The 21,511-nt window shown below is 42.4% G+C and overlaps 1 pseudogene; it reads right to left on the bottom strand.

Moving 5' to 3' along the window:
- Positions 1 to 3,032: 3,032 nt before the first annotated feature.
- The window catches only part of LOC104851067, a 19,481-nt pseudogene continuing 1,002 nt past the window's right edge, over positions 3,033 to 21,511 (bottom strand).

The raw sequence follows: 21,511 nt of genomic DNA, 5'->3' as shown, positions 1-21,511 counted from the left end.
TACTGGGGATCTAACTCGGGTCCTTGTGCTTGCAAGGCAGGCAGCAGAAACACTGAGCTAAATCCCCAGCCCTTGTGTATGTATTGTAAAGAAAGCTATAATCTTTTATGAAAACGTGTGGAAATTTTAATCTGATGATACTGCTTACTACATTTAAACAAACATGATCCACAGACCCATCTTCAACTCCAGACCCCAATGTAGGGGGCTGATGTGAGATTTATCAAAGCCCAGGCACCTGGGTGACGAGATCCTGTCATTTAGCACAGGTGCACAATGGAGCGTCACTATATAATAATGAATCAGCTTAGACAACCACACATGTGCCGCACAGCCTGCGACATGTTTTGTCTCACTATGTCTTAGCAGGCTGATTAAAAACTGCTATAAGTTCCGTGCTGGAAATTAAAGTCTGGTTCCTACTTTGTAACATCTGCTCCACACACATTCTTTTCTTCGGGAATCTCACCTGACTGGGCCTCCCTTCAGGTCACCGGCCTCGAGACTTACTGATCTTGGATCATTTGAAAAATGTCTATTCCAGTCTTCTGCCTGTTTTTAGACAGAGTGCTGACTTCGGAGAAGACGGTGGAGGGGTGAGCAGCATAGAAAGAGCGTCTCTGAGATTTGGTGTCCTGACACTGAATATAGCAGCAGGAAGACAGGGAGGTGGAGGGAGGCCGGTCCCCAGGACCCAGGGAGGATCTGAGGTGAGAACTGAAGTCTCCAGGAAGCGTGAAGAGAGACTTTAACGAAGAGGCGGGAGGTACCAAGCAGCCTTCTCTCCCAGGGCCTGGACTCGGACTCTCAGGAGCTTGACACATTTGCAGTAAATGGATGGACCTTGAGATCCTACGCCTAAGTGAAATAAATTGGACACACGTGCTTAAATACCACATTGTTTCTCTGGCGTGAGAAACTGACTGTGTAAATGAGGACTGAGGTGTAGACTGAATGTCGGGAAATGGGAAAGGGGATCAAAGGAGGAGGCGAAAAGGAAGGAAAGGACAAGAAAAAGGGGAAAAGAGAAGGAAAAACGGAGACAAATACTTTGTACATGGGAAAGGGAGGGTGTTTGACGGGGGGAATAGAGAAACATTTTAAAAAATAAACCGATGGTTGGTTTTGGGCATGAAGCCTTCTTTAATACCAGAAAGCAACTTTTGTATTCTGAACAAATTGCTCTTACTTTAAATATTTGTAATTTTAATTTAATAGAACATAGTGTTGCCTCAGTTCACAAACTTAATTCTTTCCATGATTCTTGTTGCAAAACGAATTGGACGAGAACCAAATCAAATTCAATGGTTAGGTTTAATGTTGACTTCATGGGGAAATTTGATTTGGTTCTTGTCCAATTCACTGTGTGGCCAGAATTGTGGAAATAATTAAATTAATGAAAGCTGGGTGTGGTGGTGCAGGCCTATAATCTCAGCACGCGGGAGGCTGAGGCCACCTGGACTACATCGTGAGTGCAAGGCCAGCCTGAACTACAGAGCGAGACTCTTGTCTCCGAAAAAACAACAAGGAACAGAATTAAGTTCGTGAACCAAGTTACCACTGTATTAGGATTTGTTTATTCCAACATATGACATTTTAAATACATGGTTAAGCAAAGTATGAGTATGGTTTACATTAAATAACCTGCTTTTCAAAAGACATTATTCTAGGGGTGGGGATTTAGCTCAGTGGTTCTGCCACCTGCCTCACAAGCTCAAGGACCCGTGTTCGATCCCCAATACCAAAACAAAACAAAAGACATTATTCCAGCTTTCAGAAAAGTATGAGTATACTAATTAGAAGGCATTAAATTGAAATTCAAGTCTTGAAATCCTATTAACAGAATCCACAGCAAAAAGAACAGTCCCTGTAATTAGAGATGTTAAATACAATGGAGAAATAGTGACTTTCAGTTTGTCATTAATCCTCCAAAAGAATCTTTTATTAGTACATATTAGTTCCACAGATTAGTGGGTTTCATTTTGGTGTATTTATACCTGATTATAAATGCCTTGGTCAGTTTTTAAAATAATTGTTTAAGGGCCGGGGATTTAGCTCAGTGGTGCTGTGCTTGCCTTGCAAGTGCAAGGTCCTGAGTTTGATTCCTAATACCACACACACACACACACACACACACACACACACATACACACATATTTAAATGTAGGGAAAAGTTCATCAAACTATAGTAAGAAAACTGTGTGTGCATGTAGCTCAGTGGCAGAGTAATGCAAGTCTCTCGGTTCAATCCCCAGTGGTAAGAGAGAACTACGTTACAGTATCATTGAAAAATTATTTTAACAGGAGGCAATAACCGCTACAATTCTAGGCAGTTCTCTGCCTACTTCAAGCAAACTGTATCATAACCATGGAAAATCATAAGCAACCACATTGAAAGATATAACTTTTCACATACATGAAAACTAACATTTAATACTGATTTTTTTAAAAAATGCAACATACAAGCTTTATTTAACAAAAGTTATGGCGAGCCATTATGGTGAGCCTTGACACAGGCACGGAGGTGCTCTCGCCCATAGCCACGGGCGAGTTCAGCTAGTAGCAGATGTAACCCATAATGGTCGTTATTGTTTCCCTCTGGAATGTGTGGGCGGTGCCCTCGCTCCCTCGCTCCCTCGCTCCCTCGCTCCCATGCAGCTGGAGAGTATAAAAGGAAGAGGTTCAGTAATAAAGCAAGCAACTGAAGAAGAAAGGTGCCTCCCGTCTCTCTGTCCTCATCCTTTCAGGTTTAGGACCTGCTGGCAGGATCCTGACGTCGCGGCTCGCGACAAAAAGTAACAAGTAATATCAAACAGACAATTTAATTAAGAGAAAAACCATCCAGAAGACATTTCCTAAACACCTTCCATAACCTGCTTGCAGTTTAACTGAGCGCTGCTGCGGTGAAGAGCACAGCTCAGGGACAGGTGCAGTGAATGATCTGTACATTCTTCAGGTGTCCCCCGAATACCACCTCATACACATGCGCACATTAAATTTGATCAGCGTTAGCTGTTGAACCCACATGTACTTCATTTCTGTTGTTCTTTTGGATGAGGTCTTCCAAAGGGAAGAAGGTATGGTTCTGGCTCATGAATCATCAGGGAACCCAGCCTAGACTGTCCCGGACCCTGAGTCCTCTCTACTCCTCTTCAGGCATCAGATGAGTTTGGGGTACCTGTTCGCAAAGGCCTCTGGGTAACATGACAGGCCAGTGGGCAGCGTGCTCCTCCAAGTGCTTGTCCCAGTGATGAACCTGCCTAGGGCCACGCTGCCTGTGCACAGCAGTGCAGAAAATCAGGCAAAGGTGAGAACAAGAGATCAGGGCGGTGGTTCCCCTGAGACCTGCCCTGACTGAATTTGATCTGGTTAGGAACCACTGTTTCTCTCAGTGAGGAAACGCCTAAAAAGGCCTTAAAATGAGCTAGGTGTGGTGGCACATGCCTGTAGTCCCCACACTTGGGAGGCTGAGGTGGGAAGATCACAGTGGGTTGGAGGCCAGCCTGGGTATGTAGTGAGTTCAAGGCCGACCTGAAATATATAGTAAGACTCGGTCTCCAAAAAAAAAAAAAAAAATCCTTAAAATGATAATAAGGGTATAGAGAACATATAAACAAGGGTAAAATTTACTTAGTCTTAAAAATCAGAGTGACAATATTTACACCAGTTTTTTTGTTGTTGTTTTTTGGTTGTCAGGGATCGAACTCAGGACCTTGTACTTTTGAGGCAGGTGGCAGCACCACTGAGCCAAATCCCCAGCCCTATACCAGTTTTTTAAGGTGGTCTTGAGGAAAATTTCTCTGGAGAACAGCCTGCGAGCTAATCAGGGCAAGTGTGAATGGGCTTCTCTCATGGCCATAAGAGTGCACAGAAATACTTAGCGCTTTGATAATGACTCTGGGAGGGGTTCCTGGTGACATCTTAGCTTCGCTGATGAACCTGAACTTGAACTAAAAAGACATCAGCCCAACCCATAGCTCCTGGAGAAGGTCCACTCTGCAAGGTCGCATTCTCGGTGAAAATGGGAGCGCTTTCGAAAAGAGCCCGGCCAGACTTGGAGGCGATTGCTTCCTTTCTCCATCTACCAATAAACGTTTATTCCCCTCATTCTGAGGGCGGGGATAATAACACGAAGATAAAGCGCACTGTGTCTCCCCCTACCAGGAAGGCCTCTGTCCAGGGAAAGCCATGGATCCCGCTAATGGGATGCAGGGCTACAGGAGTGCGTGGACACCAAGCGAGAAGGTCTCCCTAGGGGCACGGAGAACGTTTGGATGTGGAGTGGTTCTTCCCTAAGTCTTCATTTTAAAGGTATATATGTATGTATTCAACGCACAGATTTGATGAGTTTTAAAGTTTGCCCCTTTGGTTCCTATTTGCAGCACCTGATGCTCCACTGCTTTCAGAGGTAGCAGTGGCCAACAGTAAATTTCCACCCCTTGGAGTTGAAAAGTTCAGGCCTGAGCAGTGTATGAGGCAGAGGTACCGCTCCATACAGGGAATTAACATGTACCACTGAACAAAACTTTCTCCCCTTCGTGGGGAAGAAAGAAAATTACTTCTCAAACCCAGTTCATGTGGTTATGAGGTCTTTCCCTCTGGACCCAACTCTACAGGGCATGTTTTCTTTTCTTTAAAATTTTTTTTCACATTTTCAATTTTTCCCCACTTTTTTATTAGTGTATATTGGTTAAATTCTCATTAAAATAAAAACCCAAACCAACAGAAAGCTTTCAAAATTAGTTAAGATGAACACCTACATACCAGTCAACAACTATTGATGTTTTCATCACATTCACTCCTTTTCTTTTTTTTTTTTCTCTTCCTTCTTCTCCCTGATCTTTTATTTCTAAATACTTAAGAAGATATTTCCTAGGAATCAGAACATTCTCCTGCAAATAACACAATTTGTCACAATATGGAACTTAAACCTAGATACCATTCTGGTTTTTTGTTTTGCTTGGATTTAAAGGGACCAGGGATCGAACTCAGGACTTTGTGCTTGCCAGGCAGGCAATGGCACCACTGAGCTAAATCCCCTGCCCGTGAATACCATTCTGGAGCTGATAAAACATATTTAGATTTCCTCAATATATTGACTGCTCCCCACCCCAATCTAGAATCCAATTAGAAACTGGATTAGCATTAAAGTTAGATGCCATGTCATTTTTATCTCTCCTCATCTAAATTAAACCCTTAATTGTATATTATTTTTGTAATGATAATATTTTTTGAAGTTTCTAGGCCAGTTTTGATGTAACCAATTGTTTTCTCATGATGAGATTCAAGTTCGCTCTTTTGGACAAGAGTGCAAGGTTGGAAATATTGAACAAGTATTGACAAATGGTGGCAGGTAGGTATGTTTGAGGTTCACACGTAGCCTCCTACTAAACAAACACACCTAGTACAGTGGCGTCTCCACTTAAGACCAGCCTGACACATGAACAACTTGTGTTAATTAGGTTAATGGAAAATTAATCTGCCTCTTGTTATCTATAGTGGTAACCAGGTCATCCTGGTCTCAACTGTGTTGACTTACAACCAACTTTTCACAAGTCAAGGGTCCTCTGTAACTGACATTTGGTTCAGTTTGGTTTTTCCAGTACAGGGAATCAAACTTGGGACTTCGTGCTTGCCGGCAGGCCCGGCGCCATTGAGCTAGATCCCCAGCCCTGTAACTACATTTGGTAAATAGGGAAGACTCAGCTAATTCAGAAGCTCTGCCTGCCACCGTCTCAACTCCTCAACAAACAAATACAGAAGCTGGTTAAAATTTAACAACAGCAACCAAACAATCCTGATTTGCTGCCTTGCTTGAAATTAACAAAGACGACACTGAAGCCATTCCAGAGACCTGCTGCTAATGCCGAAACAATTCCCTATGGCAGTTTATGCCTTGTGATAACCTTATCTCAGAGTCTTGCTTCAAGTATATTTGTACAGTAGATAGCTTGGAAACTAAACACAGTGTCTTCATCTAAGTAAGAGGGCCTTTTCAATGCCTGATAAGGATAATAAAGGCAATACCTTCCTTGGAGGCAAAGATGGAATATTTGCCAGCACCACCTTTTTTTTTTTTGTACCAGGGATGGAACTTGGGTCCTTGTGCTTGCAAGGCGGGCGCCGGAACCACTAAGCTAAACCCCTGGCCCTGCCAGCACCACCTTTAAAAGACTGGGGCAGGCCAAGGATGCCCAAATGCGAGGATTTCAGTCATGTACAACCACAGCCCAGATTTTGATTTCTAAGTATCATTCTCCATTTAAAGGAACCAGAGCTTCTTCAAGAAATGATTGATTCCAAAACTGGGATAGAGTAACAAAGGCCTAGAACATCTTACTCTTCCAGATCAAGGGAGTTGCACAGACAGTCATGGGGCACAGAGAAAATGTAAAGGGATCCGTTGGAAGATATTCTCACTGGACAAACTTGAGACAATTTGAACATCAGAATAATTAAAGTAATAAATTACAACTGCTGGGCTACCCTAAGAATTCTGGAATGTATATTTATATACACAAGTGAGAAAAAGGGAAAACTTTCTTTACCATAGAAAGGCAACTAGTGGCCAGGGTTATAGCTCAGCAGTACCAGGCCTGCCTGGCAAGTGCAAGGTCCTGAGTTCAATGCTTGGTACCAAAAATAATTTAAAAAGAAAGAAAGAAGGAACAAAAGGCAACTGAAAAATATAGAAAGAATAGAATGGGACAAAAAAATCACCATCTGATCATCGGCCATCATCTTAATAACTGACTGAGGTAAGAATCATCAATGGATGTTGAAATTACTGGTTAGAATTTTGAAGTCTGACAGGATGCTATATAGACTCGAGGTATCCCCCATAAAACATTTGTTAACAGCAAAAGCAGTAATGGGAACTGTACAATGAGGAATTACGGAGACATTCCCTGAACCAAGTCACCGAGACACACCATGTGAGGCCACCAGATCCCACACACTTGCTATGTGATGCCTTGAGACACAGTGCAGGTTCTGGGGTGAGAAAGCTGGAGCCTAAGCTGATCCTATACTTGCACAGACCTGAGTGGACCCCTTCTCAGATTCTGCACCCTGCACACATCGCTTGCTTTAGCCTAGCGCCAGGCCTACTAGAAGAGCACAGTGTCACTCCTGATGGTAACATCAGACCGGCCCCAAATGAAGACATTCTACAACGGAACTGTCCTATCATCTTCAAAAGTGTCCCAAAAAATAACAAAACGTCTATGACACCAAACACAAAGGTTGAATAATGGGCCCAAATAAAAGGAGACGAGACTAAACAAATTACAGCTGAATATGACGCATGAACTTGGATATTCTTTTCCTGTTAGGGACACTGTTTCAATGAAATTTCTAGATTAGCTAGTAGTATTGTATATGGCGATTATGTAAGAGGATAACGTTGTTTCTAGGAAATTCTGACCCAAATATTTAGGAATAAATATCATGCCTGCAAATGACTCTTTCAAATGGTTCAGGAAAAAAAAATGTAGAGATAGGTAAATAGAAAAAGGTAAAGTATGTGAGACCCTGTCTCAAAAAAACCAAAAGAAAAAAAAAGAAAGAAAAAGGTAAAGTAAATATGGTAAAATGTCAAAAGTTTGGGGAATATGAGTAGAAGGCATATTGAAAATCTTATGCTACCTTGAAACTTTCTGTAACTCTGAAATTATGTCAAAACAAAAACATCCACCAGCACTTGGAAGGCTGAGGCAGGAGGATCACTATGAGTTCGAGACCAGCCTGGACTACATAGTGAGTTCCAGGTCAGTCTCAACTACATAGTGAGACCCTGTCTCAAAAAACAAACAAACAAACAAAAACTCCATTGAAAGTGTACAGAGTGGAATGAGCCCATTTGAGGACAGAATATCACATATAAAAGGCAGGATTTTGCTTAGTGATCACAAGAAGAGAGATTTCTTAAAAATAGCAAGGGACCATCAATGCAACAGCTGCTAGATAATGCAATGGAGAAAAACATAAGATTGATGAGAGTCAGTAAAAAAGTAAGAGATAACACAAATGACATTTTAAAAAAAAACCCTATTCTCAGAAGTAATGGCAGAAAACTTCCTAAACAGAGAAAAATAATTTAACATACTGATAAGTGAGGTATATAGGACTCCAATTAGCCATTATCGAAAACAATCTTCACTAACACACATAAGAGTCAAGACTGTAGAAATTCAACACAAGGACAGAATAGTAAAAGCTGTTTGACAACAAAAACTAATCAACTCTAAAGGAAAGCCCATCAGAATCACAGCAGGCTTCTCAACACAAATTCTAAAGTCCAGGAGAGCTTGGAATGAAGTATTTCAAGCTCCAAAGGGAAACCTCCAAGCAAAATAGATGTGCCCTGCAAAATTATCTTTCAAAATGGAGAAATAAGATACTTCCATAACAAAGAACACCTGAAGAAATTCATGACCACCAAACCAGCACTCCAAAGTTTTCTGAAGGACATTCTAGAGAGAGATAACAAGGATTACAACTTCATCAACTCCAACAGAGTGAATCCACCAGGCAAGGCAAGAAATTAAACAGAAAAGGGAAGAATGAAGCCAACGGCAGGAAAATAACATGACAGAGATAATACATATCTGTTAAAAACCATCAATGTTAATGGTCTCGATTCACCAATCAACAGAAACAGACTAGCAGAATGGATCAAGAAGCAAGATCCAACAGTATGCTGCACAAGAAACACATTTAATAGAAAAACAAATTCATAGTCTGAAAGTCCAGTGATAGAAAAAAATATTTCATGCAACAGGAAGCCAGAAAAAAGCAGGGGTAGCTATTCTATTTGTAGACAAAGTGGATTTCAAGCCAAGTCTGATTAAGAGAGACAAAGAAGGTCACTACATTCTTGTAAAGGGAACAATCCAAAAGGAAGAGATACCATAAATATGTAGGAACCAAATAGCAGTGCATCCAACTATACAATGAAATTGAAGATGCAATTTAAAAATCACCAACAAAGAAAAGCCCTGGCTCTGATGGATTCGTTGCTGAATTTTACACGAAATTCAGAGAAGACCTAATGTTGCTACTCCTCAAACTCTTTAATGAAACTGAGAGGGAAGCAATACTTCCAAATTCATTCCTGGAAGTAAGCATTACCCTGTTTCCAAAACCAGAGAAGGATCCAACCAAAAAGGAGAGTTGTAGGCCAATCTCCCTAATGAAAATAGATGCAAAAATCTTCAATAAGACACTGGCAAACAGAATGCAGCAAATCATCAAGAAGGTTATACACTGTGACCAAGTTGGATTCATCCCAGGGATGTAGGGATGGTTCATTATGTGCAAATCAATAAATGTAATACACTATAACAGAGTCAAGGACAAAAACCATATGATCATCCCAATACATGCAGAAAAAGCATTTGACAAGGTCCAACACACCCATTCATGATAAAAACCCTACAGAAAATTGGAATAGATGATCTTTATCTCAATTTGATAACAAGCCATCTATCCACCCGGGATTTAGCTCAGTGGCACTGCACCTACCCTGCAAGCACAAGGTCCTTAGTTTGATCCCCGGTACCCCCCCAAGAAAGCCATCTATGACAAATCAACAGCCAACATCATACTAAATGGGAAAAAAATACTGAAAGTTTTCCCTCTAAAATCAGGAACAAGATTAAGGATGTACATTCTCCCCACTCTTGTTCAATACAGTTCTGGAATACAATACAGTCGTATGCAAGATAGGTATGTCATATTAGATAAAATCATGACTTTGCGTTTATTTGGGGATTAAATATGATTAAAGATGTGTTTGCATAATCAAATTGACAAGAGGTGGAATGTGGTATTTGTGCTTGATTGTCTCAGCTTGATTGGCTTGGAGTACATCTGGGTGTGCTCCTGGGAGTGTCTGGAGGAACCACCTTTGGTCCTAACGGGTCATTGTACGTTCCTCTGTGCCCTGTCCCTCTGCTCTTCTGCTAAGCACTTTACTCCCCTTTATCCTTCTGCCACATGTCCCTATTTCAGAGCTAGCTAATCATGGCTGAACCCTCTGGGATGCAGATGGTGGTAGGTATTGTGTCCCAGTGATGAAAAAGTTAATGTCACTGTTTTGAAGACCTTTTCTGTTAAATGCAACTTCTGGTGACTGTTAGAGTTTCTGTTGATTACTTTTTCACCATACTTTATTTCTTGGTATGCCTTGCAGGTTTTTTTTTTTAATGAAAACTAGACATTTTAGATGATATATTATAGGAAATCTGGGTATAGTTCCCAGTCTCTGCAGAGTTTGTTAATGTTATTTGTTTTGTGCTTTTTTTTTTTGAGTCAGGTTCTCTCTGTGTAATCCAGGCTAGCTTTGAACTCACTATGGAGCACAAGCTGCCTCTAAACTGTTGTCTTGCACATCTTTTACTAGATTTATTGTTAGGTAGTTGATGGCTTTTATAACTATTTTAACTAGTCTTTTTTCTTTTTTTTTTTTTTTTTTTTTTTTTTTTTTTTGGTTTTTTTGAGGCAGGGTTCACTTGTAGCATAGTCTGGCCACAAACTCACAGCAATCCTCCTGCCTTAGTTAACAATTTTAAAGTGTACAGTTCAGTGGTATTAAGTACACTTACCAAGTTGTGCAGCCATCACTACTACTAGGTCCAGAATATTTGTCACCCCAGACGAAAACCCCATGTCCCTTGAGCATTCAGTTCCAATTCTCCCTCCTTATAGCCCTAGAAACCACAAATCTGCCTCGTATCTCTATAGATTTGCCTATTCTGGATATTTCGTATAAACAGAAACGTAATCTGTGGCTGTCTTATGACGCATGCTACCAGGAAGGAGTCATTTCTTTGGATGGCAGATAAAACACAGATGCTGGATGGATGAAAGGCAGAACTTAGTGTTACCTGCATCTCCAAGCAAAAGAAGGCTGCCAGGTGGGGTTGGCTGGGTTTTGTGGGCTTTTTAAGAACTGGTATTTGTGATAATTTCATTGGCTCAAAGAAGAGGCAGTGCCTGCGTGCTAGGTATCTGGGGCCTCCAGCGGTTGAGAAGGATGTGGAGGGTTAGAGCCCGATAAGGGGGCCAGCTGGGGTAGACACTCGTCAAACTGCCGGAGAAGCGGGGAAGAAGAACTGAGACTTTCAGCCACGGCCTCAAAACGGCGCCAACACAGCACCAGTGAGATATTGTAGTGGTGTCTGCTGTCAGCCTTATTTCCCTTAGCTAGTGTGTTCCAGACCCTCCATCGTACAGCACGAATAACTCCATCCCTTTTTGTGGCTCAATAGAATGCCCTTGTATATATATCCCACATTTTGTTTATTCATATGTCTATTTAACGGACATTTGGGTTGTTTATACCTTTTGATTATTATGGCTAGTACTGCTATTAACATTGGTTTTTATTTGTTTGTTGCATTCTGCTCTGTTTTGTTTTTGAGACATGGTCTCACTGCGTATTCTGGCCTTGAACTCACTAGGGATAGAAGGCTGGCCTCAAGGTCAGGCTGATCCTCTTGCCTCAGCCTCCTGAGTTCTGGGATTATAGGTGTGCATCTCCACACAGTGACAGGTGGGCTTCTTACGGGGAAGTCCATAATCACCTTTCTCCCCAGCGTTAAGCCTCTGGTGTCATGGAGGCCTGCGTGGGGTGTGTCCAGTCACCCTAGGATGACAGTGGATTTGGAAATACTCTTCATTTCTTTCCTTGACCAACCCAGCTGTTAATCCCCGCTTTTGCTACATAATTGTTCTATTGCTTTCTAGGAAGATGAGGAGCCAGAAAGTGATACATAGATTATTCCAATCAAATCCCCAGCTCTTTTAAAGGAAGAGCTGTGTGATCAGGGGGGTCCTCCCGGCTGTCTCCTTCTCTGCTTGCCTCCTGCAAACAACCTGGCCTACAGTTCGGTCCTGTCTTGACTCTCCCCCCTGTAAGGTGTGGTGCTGTGTACCAGGAGCAGGGCTGAAGAATACGATGGGAAGTATCACTGCGCCTTATTGGCCCATGAGTATACCTCTCGGGCAGGTGTAAAAACACAGCGGGAGGAACGCGGTCCCTGGTCAGCCTAGGATGGGCGGTGGTCAGATCCTCCACCTTCCAGGTCCTTTTACCACAGTTTCCTCTGATTTTGAGAATGCCCATAGACTAGACCTTCTCAAAAGTCCACTGCGAATGAAGACAGCTCCTTTAAAAGAGAACAGGAGCCTTAGCCTACTCCTCCACCTAGACTAATACCTGAGTCACTGCCTTGGATCTAGGGATGGGACGGATCGATAGCTTGCTGTAGGCAATGAGCGCTCAGGAGGGCAGGAGTGTGTGGCCTGAGCTCATCTCAGCCTGCCTTCCTTGCCTCTACTGGTGTGGAACCACCACCTTACAAGCAAGGGCAAGGGCTCTCAAGGACGGTCCCTGTGCGCAGCAGTGTCAGGCCTAGGGTGGGATGCCCCTGGGCCGAGGGGAGTCCCAACACCTCTCAGTTGTACTCATCTGGAATTGAATCTCAGCTACAGGTACCTGGAGACAGAATGAGAAATGCTGATGTTGTGCTCTCCAGGGAAGAAAGCTAAACCAGAGTTGAGGGGAAAGGGAGCCCTGTGTCCTTGGCTTCTGTCTGTAGTACAGTGTCTATCTTGCTTGGCTGAGGAGAAAAGGGAAGGACTGAGTTTTTTGTTTTGTTTGTTTGTTTGTTTGTTTGCTTGTTTTTGAGACAGGATCTCACTATGTAGTTGAGACATGGAACTCACCACGTAGCCCAGGCTGGTCTCGAACTCACAGCGATCCTCCTGCCTCAGCCTCCTGAGTGCTGGGATTACAGGCATGCGCCACCATGCCTGGCCAGATTTTCTTAAATAGACATTTCTCTGACGCTTGCCCTTGGAATATTTCCAGATACTATGTTGTTTTTACTTTTCATTTTTGTAATCATACTAATTTTATTGGGGAGTGGGTGCAGGGAGGTCCTCACATTGTCATACCAGAGGTTGATTTCCTCTGCCAAAATACTTTACAGGTTGAATTAGGTTTCTATTGCTGCTATAACAAGCTATCGTGAGCTTTATATCTTAAAACAACACAAATGTGTTGTGTTGCAGTTTTACAGTGCAAAAGTCTGAAAATGGATCTTAGAGGTAAAAATCAAGGTTTTGGCAAGGGCCGTGTTCCTTCTGGAGGCTCTAAGGGAAAACCAGTTCTTCACTTTTCCTGAGATCTTCTGTCTGCATTCTTTGGTTCAAGATCCTCTCCCAAATGCCATCAGTCCAACTTCTGCTTGTATTATATCTCTTTCTTTACGTTCCTGCTTCTCTCTTACCCTTATAAGTGTAGGAGGAATTAGTGAAATAGGACTTAGGATTCTATCAGGCAGGAAGGACAGGAGCCTCACAGTGGAGTCAGAAAGCACAAAATCGAGGCACAACCCTCCAGGGATCTTACAGAAACACCTGCTACGTGTCCTGCGGCTGCCAGGGACCTGCCCAGGCCGTGATCAGGCCGGGCACTGGCTCAAGGTGCAAGGGCCCTGCAGAGGCACTGTATGAACACTGCACAGATTGTACCCTAAAAACTATTTCGTTTCCTGTAGGGCAGAGATCATACTGCTTACACAACGGCCCGAGCTCGCTTCAAAATCTCTCAGAGTCCCCTAGACAAAGAGCCCTTGAGGATATATTACTCAGAACCCCCTCCGGGCCGGCAGGAGCTTCACTTCCTTGCCTCTATAGCCTTTTAATCAGTTTGCTTGAAGTCTTCCTCCTCTGTTGAGGTTTCAGTCTTTGTCATGGTGGGACATGACCCAAGTGTTCCAGTAACGCAGGGACTCACCCGATGATATGGGACCATCTATTTAACCCGGGATAATCTCTGCACCCAAAATCCTTATCTTAATCACATCTACAAAATCTCTTTTCCGCTGCAACACACTCACACATTCTGGGGATCAGGACATGGGCACCTTTGGCAGAGGTGGGCATTATCCTGTTTCCTCAAGTTCTCTGGTAATTGTTTTCTCTCTGAGGATAAAAGTGGAGCACAAGAAGAACATTGGTGCTCAAGGGTGTTATTTATACAAGCAGGAGCCCCATGAAAGTATTTTTCTCTTTCACGAAAGTAAAGTATGAAAAAACAAGTGATTTTAAAGTTACTTGTGATCCAAACACCTGGACTCTAATATGTAAAGTACTTGTATTCCCGAAGATCCTACTGAATTTGGATCATATCAAATCATGACAGGCCATTTGTGGCCAACATTCTGTCACAGCCACAAAAAGTTTTCTCCCTATTCACTATGAGTAACTTTGGAAATCAAAATAAATGGCTGCAGATCATTGGATTCACATCATTTTACCTTCAGTTGTGTTTTCCCTTATTATCTTTATTTAACTTTTTTTTGCTTTGTTTTTCAAGTTTTTTTCTTTTATTATTTTCTTCTTTCTTTACAACTAACATCCTTGTCACACACATTAAGATAATATATCTAAAATAACAGCAGGGCATGAAGGAGCACTCCTGTAATCCCAGCACTTGGGAGGCTGAGGCAGGAGGATGGCTGGGAGTTTGAAGCCAGCCTAGGTGACAGTGAGTTCAAAGCCAGACTGAACTACATAGTGAGACTCTGTCTCGTTGCCCCCCCACCCCTCAAAAAAAGAATAGGGGCTTTTTGTTGCCGTCTTTTGGTTATTGGAGACAGGATCTTACTATGTAGTGGACTTGAACTTGTTATATAACCGTGGTTGGCCTCAAATTTATGAGCTTCCTGCCTCAGCCTCCCAAGTGCTGGGATTACAGGTGTGCACCACCTGATGTAAAGGGAGATTTTAGGGCCGGAGAAGTAGCTCAGCAGCGCTGCTCCTGCCTGGCAAGTGCAAGGTTTGATTCTCAGTAAAAAATATTAATCCTCAGCAATCCTCCTGCCTCAGCCTCCCGAGTGCTGGGATTACAGGCGTGCACCACCACGCCCAGCTCTTCAGTTTTTTGAAACAGGGTTTCACTATGTAGCCCTGGCTGGCTTCGGACTTGCAGTGATCGCCATGCCTCAGCCTCCTGAGTGCCGAGATGACAGGTGTGCCCAGCCTCTCCTGGGAATTCTCTAGCCTTTGGGTGCTCACAAACATAAGAAGTTAGTTAACAGACCATGTTCATTATGTGGCTTCTTCCTTTCTACAACATGGGCTGGTAAAACAGTGAATAAAAAAAAACATTTCCTGTCGCTTAATATGCCCAGAATGGGAGAATTCAAGAGATGAGGAACAAGCCTGCTCAGGTTGCTGACACTCGATGCTTCAGGGCTACAGACGGCACCTGGGGTAGGTGTGCTGCTGTGGGTTTCCTGGTAACACTTTCCATGTCTCCCAGCAGCTCAGTCATGGAGAAGCTTTGATTTCCCCCAGAAGCCCCTCAAGGCTGAGGCCACTGAAAGCTTACAGCTCTCTCTCTGGTAAGGCTGGAGGAAGCCAGCCTCTGACACAAAGGTGTCAAACTGTGAACTATGTACTCCTTCCCTAAAGATATAATAGCATGCTGGGTGTGGTGGCTCACACTTGTAATCCCAGCACTCGGGAGGCTGAGGCAGGAGGATCGCTGGGAGTTCGAGACCAGCCTGGGCTACATAGTGAGTTCCAGGTCAGACTCAACTACATAGTGAGACCCTGTCTCAAAAACCCCAAACAAACAAACAAACAAGAGGCTACTCTCAGTAAATAGACTGATGGCCATAAAGGAAATTTAGGAGAGTACACAGTCACCTCAGTTCAGAAAGGTCCAGTGATTGTCTGCACACCTCCACTGACCATCCTTGGACCCTCAGTCTTAAACATTCCTTGTGATCATAGCCCCTTCCCAAACCCTTTATTATTTCTCTCTCAGCTAGTTGCTGATATCTCTCCTCTCTCAATTTCAGACCATCCACATATGGATGAAATAAATTTGGCTCGCAGCTGGTGGCTGAAATCTGCCCCCACTTTCAGTCTGTGTACACACCCAGAGAGGAATAAAGCTTTTTTTTTCACTAGGCATGATGGTGCATGTTTCTAATATCAGTGCTTAGGAGGCTGAGGCAGGAGGATCACCACAAGATCAAGTCTAGCCTGGACTACATAATGAGACCCTGTTTCAAAACAACAACAAAAAGTTTTGTGTGTTATTTTTTTTTGTTTTGTTTTTGGTACTGGGGACTGAACTTAGGATCTTGCACTTGCAAGGTAAGTGGTAGAATCACTGAGTTAAACCCTGACCCCAGAGCCTGTTTTGAGAGGCCTCCCACACGCCACTTTATAACAACCTCTACAGCCTTTCTGATCCAACCCTGGGAACTCTTCAAGTTTTCTTTGTGGGAGGTTGGCACACCGAGCTGTAATCCTTCATGTGCTATAAAAAGATTAAGAAAGGACAGTGGTGGGGAAAGAGCCTGGGAGAGTAGCTGGCCCAGCATCTGAGAAGGACTGGTAGCAAGGACAGGTAAAGGTTTAAGGCCACTAGGTGACAAAGGTCAGAGCAGCGGTGGCTCTGCACCATGAACAGCGCACTGACTCAACTCACTATCAGCGAGCGTGGAAGTCACTGAGCCCGGTGCCCATGCAGCCTCCCCCAAGGACACAGCAGGGTGGGGGACTAGTTTCTGTCCATTCGTGCCTTGTGCGCTAGGAAGCATGGAACGAAGTTTGTGTTGTTGTTGTTGTTTTTTAATTTTTGAGTTCTACTTTTTTTTCTGTCTCTCTCTCTCTCATTGAGTTTATGGGTACATTTTAGGTATACGGTACAGTTCCATTCATCATTGGGATCTTGCACCTTTACATGACAGGTCTTGGTTCTCATTTTTCCCCTTGTCCCTGCCCTCCCTTCACCCCGTCCTCCCTTCCCTATTTACAAATGCTTTATTTTCATTTTCTCATATTTTTTTCTCTTCTCTTATTACCTTCCCCACTTCCCCTACACCTTTAGCACTGTTCTTCCTATTTCACATGGTCAATTATATCATTAGGATCTTATGTACCATTATAGTTTTTCACACCAGAGAAACTATTCAGTATTTACACATGTGTGACTTATTTATTTCACTTATGAGTATATCCTCAATATGTATTCATTTTTCTATGCATGACTCTTAATTCTCATTCTTTATGGCCGAGTAGTATTCCATTTTACAGAAAAACCATGTCTTCTTTATCCAGTCTCCAACTGATGGGCAAATGGGCTGTTTCCCAAGTTTTAGCTATTACAAACTGTGCCACTATAAACATAGGTGCGCATTTATCAGTGTGGTGTGATTCTTTTAATTCTTTTGGAAAGATACCCAGCAGAGGGATGGCTGGGTCACATGGAACCTCTAATCCCAGCTCTTTGAGGTATCTCCATATTGATTTCCATAGTTGTTGCACCAGTCTGCACACCCACCAACCATGGAGAAGGGTTCCTTTCTCCCCGCCAACATTTGTTATTGTTTGATTTCTTGATAGCAGCCATTCTTTGTGGGGTGAGGTGGAATCTCAGTGTTGTTTTCATCTGCATCTCTCGAATGACCGGTGATGGCAGCGGGTATAACAATTCCCAATTTGAAACTATACTGCAAAGCCATTGTGATTAAAAACAGCATGGTACTGGCAAAGAAACAGACCTGAGGATCAGTGGAATAGATAGGAATTTATTTATGAAGTAGCTTTGTCTAGTCTGGGTTTTCTGATATTATTATTCTATCTTACATTTTTAATTCTCCCTTTGACTTTGATCTCTTTTATTTTCAAATCTTCAGTATCAGTCCAGAGAATTTGAAGACTTTGTTTCTCACGCCTTTTGATTTGACTGTTTCAGAGGGAGTGTGGGCTTAACAGCAAGGCAGGCTAGGATTGCCATGCAGCAGTGTGAGCAAAGGCAGGGCTGGTCCTTCAGAACTGGCTTGACTGTACAGTTGGCCCGAAGGAAGCCAGGGCTTTAACATCGTAATACTCAGAGTAATCTCTGATGGTGTCACAATCCAGGGGCTTCAGAATAGTGAGTAGGGGATTCTGCTATTCCACACGGTGCATGACAGCGTTCAGGCCCACACAGGTGTTCAGAAGAGCAAAAGAAAGGATTAGGAAAAAATTGATGAAGACTAAGGAGGTAGGATAAGGTTTTGTGGCACCTGAGGCTTGTATAATTTTAGGGACTTACTTTAAGAAAACAAGTACACTATAAAAACACTTTTTTTCCCCAAGGCTCTCCTCAGGGCCCTGGCGGGGCAGTGTACAAAACGAAGACGAGCCCACTGCTTAAGCTTCATGAACTTCAGGGGCCGTGAGAGAGGCGAGAGTAAGGTGAGTAGATGACAGAAGCTGTAGTAGCAGAGGCCTCCGAATCAACCACAGTGGACTGACCCGATCTGCTAAGCCATGGCCTTTGGAAGCCAATGGGCTGTGTTGTGCTGGGGCCGATACCTTTCCCCTAATAACACAGCGGTGTGCCCAGCCAGCAGAGGACAATACACAAGAAAGGAACGCAGTATCCACTTGTTCCCCGGGTTTCTTCCACTCCGGAGTCCATCAGTGTAGGGAAATCAGCTCAGTATTTTTAAGGAGCTTTTTATGTGTATGCCATACTCAGCAACTAAAGTTACATGCAAAATTTTGTCTGTACAAAAATCTTTTTGAGCTGGAGATTTAGCACAGTGGTGCCAGCACCTGCCTGGCAAGTCCAAGGTCCTGAGTTCCACCCCCAGTTCCAGAAAACAAAACAAAAAAACTTCTCAAAGCTGTGTGTTGTGGCACATGCCTGTAATCTCAACACTTAGGAGGCTGAGGCAGGATTGAAAGAGAATTTTGTAAGGAAATCTTGATCTTGTAAACTGGACTTACTATGGGAAACTCCCTACTTGAAAATTTTTTTTGTGCTACTTCCACAAGCTCAAGAACCCAAGTTCAATCCCAGGTACAAAAAAAAAAAGAACGTCTTTGTCTCTAGAAGAGTTTTGTCATTTCATCGGAATGCAAATGAGATAGCCCTCATACCTTAACCCAATAAGTATGTTACCAGTATTGTGTATGAGCCATTACCATAACTGAGCTCATTTCTTGATGAATATTCATTTTCTTCTTTTTTTTAAGAGTAGGAAAACTTTATTAAGGGAAAGAAAGCTTCTGTTTAAGAGAGACAGAAGGGGAATGGTAAAGTGGGGTCCATACTCAATTTCTATAACCAATGAACGTATAGCACAGTTGCCGCACTTGAAACGCCCCCTCCTAGAATGTATATCTTCTTTGTTCAAGCGCTGAACGGGGGTCAGTCTCCTGCATGCGAATGCAGACTGACCTGCTAGTGTAACTAAACTTACCGCTCTGAGTCCACAGCTTCTAGTGTGCTTTCATCTTCCCCGACTAGGAAATACGAGCCGTATACATCACGTGGAAGTTTGCCATTTCAGGACGATTGCCAGGAATTCCAGGCCAGCCTGGGCTACACTGAGTTCAAGACTATCCTGAACTAGATAGCAAGACCCTATCTCAATACAAAACAAAAATTTTAAAAACGCTAGATTATGCATCAATAGCAGCAACAGCTTTTCCAGGTTCTGCAGTCATCTGAACAAAATTATAGACATTCAGCACATTCCATTAAAAAAACAACAACAAAAAAAACAAAACAAACAAACAAACAAAAAAAAGCCAAAGAAAATAATAATATCCAGAAAACAGCAAAGTTCTGTTGCTGTTGTGGTACCTGGCACCATTTTTTTTTATTAGCATCCTAATCATCATCTGGAAAGAGAACATTCTAGAGTAATATCATTAAATGTAGCTCTGATAAAGCACAGTCCCTACTATGTATCATAAAGCAGGTACAAGATATTTTACATTCATAGAGGTATGATACAGTACCGTCCTACATCAATAATACTAGAATCAGTTTTGGTTTGAACTTTACTTTGTCTGCAAATAAGATTGCTACCCCTGTTTACATTATATATATATATGAATTGAATTTTGGGAAACTTTAACGGTGCTGCCAACTTTGGAAAAAGTCATCCTAATTTACTGTGTTGAGTTGGCATTGTACAGAAATGGACAGCCATATTGGTCTAGAAATGTTAATTTTTTTATTTTTATTTTTTTTTCCATGTGTACAGGGGTAACACATCATACTAAATATGTAAGGTCACATCTCCATGGGTTTGATTACAGAAACTAATAAAGTATTCTCTAAATAATGAAAAAAAGAATAAGACTATAAGAGCAAGAAGCAATTTAAATATGTTCAGGGACCATTTTCAGCTCCAGAATTAAGGATTATCTTAACGTTACCTCATTGCCTTTTCTCTTTTACTTTCCTTTTTAGTTTTATTTTAGGATTCCCTACTTTTAATGTTCATACAGAGATTTCTTTACCTGAAATACTGAATAGTTTCTTTGGTGTGAAAAACTATAATCCTAATGAGATAATTAATAATGTGAAATAGGAAGTAAAGGGCTAAATGTGTAGGGAAAGTGGTAAGGGTGGGGGAAAGGGAATAAGGGAGAGGAAAAAAATGTGAGAAACTGAAAAAATGGAAATAAAGTGTTTGTAAATGGGGAGGGGAGGAGGGAGTGAAGGGAGGGCAGGGACAAGGGGAAAAAAATGAGAATCAAGACCTATTATGTAAAGGTACAGAATCCCAAAGATGAATGTAACTGTACTGTATACCTAGATTGTACCAATAAACTCAATAAAAAAAAAACACTAGATTAACTGATTTTTAAGGTCCTTGTTTCCACATTGTATGATTCCCTGATAACACTCCAGATAACTGACTTGAATTTGCAAAAAAGGACAAGGAAGGAAGCATTAGGGTCCAAAAACCTCAAGAAATATCACTTTGAGAAATATGTCAAATATCAAATTGGACAAAACAGTTTTCTCTGTTGTGGACAAGAAATGGTGTTTGATTTTATGTGTCCACTTGGTTACCAGGTACCAGTTCTATAACCTCTCTTTCTTTCTATTGGTTCTACATCTCCTGAGAACTTTGACCAATACGAGACCCAGTCTATTTTAAATACATTTATTTCAAGCTACAATGCTGGAAACATACACACACACACACACACACCCAGAACCAAAATGGTCAGCATTAAAGCCATTGGAACAATTTAGTACTGTTGAGCAGCAACAGGGTAGAAAGATAAAAAACACACTTTTCGGTGCACTCTTCTAGTTACAGGGCCAAACCCCATTTTTGTCAAACCGGCAGGAGCAAACAGGTTAAGAGGGCAGTCTCCTTTTTCCTTTCACACCAGAGCTGGAAAAGGTTTACTCGTCCTGCGTTTCATTTAGTATGTTTTTACTGATGTGCATTGCACGTGCAACTCTCACCAGCTTTGGGTTCCTCAGCTTATTAATAAATACTAAGATTAGAGGAACGCAAGAGCTCCTCAGGGAGGTGGGAGTTACAAGGAAGAAATTCAGAATGCAGGACCAGACCTACATGACCGCAGGGACAAGGCCCTAAACCCAGGTAGACCGGGATCAGCGACTTCCGGCTACGGAACGCGCCCCGCCCCTCACGCGACCGTGACGTCACGG

Source organism: Fukomys damarensis, unplaced genomic scaffold, assembly GCF_012274545.1.
Source record: "Fukomys damarensis isolate Sample0158 unplaced genomic scaffold, DMR_v1.0_HiC HiC_scaffold_37, whole genome shotgun sequence".
Classification (NCBI taxonomy): domain Eukaryota; kingdom Metazoa; phylum Chordata; class Mammalia; order Rodentia; family Bathyergidae; genus Fukomys; species Fukomys damarensis.
The sequence above is the reverse complement of the archived record's forward strand: the minus strand, read 5'-3'. Positions and strand labels throughout refer to the sequence as shown.